The sequence below is a fragment of the Rhinopithecus bieti genome, unplaced genomic scaffold (assembly GCF_001698545.2).
Source record: "Rhinopithecus bieti isolate Rb0 unplaced genomic scaffold, ASM169854v2 scaffold_5889, whole genome shotgun sequence".
NCBI classification, from domain to species: Eukaryota; Metazoa; Chordata; class Mammalia; order Primates; family Cercopithecidae; genus Rhinopithecus; species Rhinopithecus bieti.
Genome location: NW_016805277.1, coordinates 1,992,836 through 1,995,228, shown reverse-complemented (window position 1 = coordinate 1,995,228; position 2,393 = coordinate 1,992,836). Strand labels below are relative to the sequence as shown.

General features: G+C 34.7%; 1 pseudogene; it reads right to left on the bottom strand.

Annotated features, from left to right (window-relative positions):
• The window catches only part of LOC108529526 (dnaJ homolog subfamily C member 24-like), a 19,545-nt pseudogene extending 17,760 nt beyond the window's left edge, over nucleotides 1–1,785 (bottom strand).
• Between the last annotated feature and the right edge of the window lie 608 nt (nucleotides 1,786–2,393).

The window sequence follows — 2,393 nt, the reverse complement described above, 5'->3', positions numbered from 1 at the left end:
AAAAAAAAAAAAAAAAAAAAAAAAAATCCAATCTGACAATGCTAAGAGTTGGACCTCAGAAAAAGCTGCTAAATTACATGCTTAGTACACATATTTGAAGTAAAACATTTCAGTGATTCCATAAAGGATCCCTTAAAGGTTTTTAAATGAGTTCTTACTTGAACTGTACACAGAATATTAAATACATAGAAAAATAAATCTTTAAGGGGTCTACAGTCTGCTATGGCCAATAATAATACCTTATAAAAGTCCATTTGAGGCCAGGCACAGTGGCTCATGCCTGTAATCCCAGCACTTTGGGAGGCCGAGGCGAGTGGATCACCTGAGGTCGAGAGTTCGAAACCAGAGTGACCAACATGGAGAAACCCCGTCTCTACTAAAAATATTTAAAAAATTAGCCAGGTATGGTAGCACATGCCTGTAATCCCAGCTACTCGGGAGGCTGAGGCAGGAGAATTGCTTGAACCCGGGAGACAGAGGTTGTGGTGAGCCAAGATCATGCCATTACCCTCCGACCCGGGCAACAGGAGTGAAAAAAACAAAAGTCTAAAAAAAAAAAAATTCCATTTGAATATATTAGTGATGAAATAGTTCCTTATTTATAAATATAGGCATTAATACTATATCTTAATACTCTGAAAAAGAAAAGTAGTATGCCAATTTTCAATTATATTTATAAAGCTCCCATGTCCTATATTACATTTAAAGTTGAAGATGGCAGTATTTATGAGCTTTGGAAATACAGGATAAGATTGGAGTCAAGTCTTCTGACTCTAAAGCTATGTTTCTTTCTAGAGTTGCCACTTCACTTTCTTTATTAACTTTGAAGTAACCTCATGGATATCCATATTCACGCTTCATTATGGGCGAACTGGCTTCACATGTATCCACAAAGATTCTAATTTAAGTTTAATGACCACAGAATTTGAGACAGGTGTATAACAGGCCCATAACTTTAGCAGCAAGAAATATCATCTGTTAGATCAGAAACTTAGTAACCATAAAGGAATGCAATGATACTGTTACCCATTAAAAAAGGAGATGCTTATATTAGAAAAAGAAAATTCTCGTTTTGTATCAAGGAGAAAATGAAACAATAAAGTCCTTTGGAATGCACTAAATATAATTTGTAATTCAAGTTCTTTTTGTGGCAACCTGTAAATACAAACTATCAATACATGTAAACAAATAAATTAGTTTTCTATTAATCTGAGGTGGACTTTGCTTGACAATCATATTTTCATTGAAAATGATACGGCTAACAAAAATAGAATCTATTCCCTTGAATGGACACAGGTCAAATGGCCTCTCCTCACCATGTCCAAGTATACAGGACAAGGATTCCAAGCAGTGAAGAATTTTACCAATAATGAAGAAGTTCTATAATTAGTGAACATATATCACAAGAAAATAGATTAACTTCTTCTGCTTCATCCTTGGAAACACTGTGTTTTCTACCACACTGGCAACTTGGGGAAAAAGAGTCATCATCATTTTTCCAAGACACCTTTTCCAGATATACTTGAGCATCTACTGGCTCCATATATCTTAGATCATCTTCATGCCACTGAGGGTCATACTCTTTTTATTCTCTTCATTCCTAGAATTTTCCATGCCTGATCAATTTCAATGAATTTCTGTATACAGTCCCCCACTATTCCTGCTGGCATATCTGTACTTTGTTAATATGAATGATACATTAATATAAGTTTTTTATACTTTTGTTTTACGTTTGACACATTTTGGTCTGTCCCCCAAAATGCTATATCAATTATTTTTTGGCATCAGCTCAAATGCCGTTATCCACTGAATAAGAACTGGGCCTTCTCAGATGAGCAAACTTCATATAGCAGTCACCAGTGCCCACTCTTTGCCTGCCACTGGCCGGAACTCAAAATCAGCTTCTCCTCCTTGTGGTTTTAATTTGCATTTTCCCAGTGATTAATCCTGTTGAACATCTTTTTATGTGCTTATTAGCCACTCACATATTTATTGTGTGTGAAACAATTGCTCAAATATCTTTTGCCCACCTTTTTTACCCTCTACCCACAACAACTTGTTTTTGATGTCACAATTTACATATTTTTATATTGTATATTTTTTAACAACTCATTGTAGCTTTATTTTTGATGACTTTTTGACTTTTAACTTTCATAATAGAAATTTATATGATTTATACACCAGTGGTATTACAGTTTTCTGGATCTGGCTACATATTTACCTCTACCAGTGAGTTTTATACTTTCATATATATTCATGATGGTAATTATTGTCCTTTTATTCCACTTTAAGAACTCCCTTAAGCATTTCTTGTAGGGCAGTACTAGTGGTGATGAATTCCTTCAGCTTTTCCTTATTTGGGAAAGACTTTACTTCTACTTCATTTCTGAAGG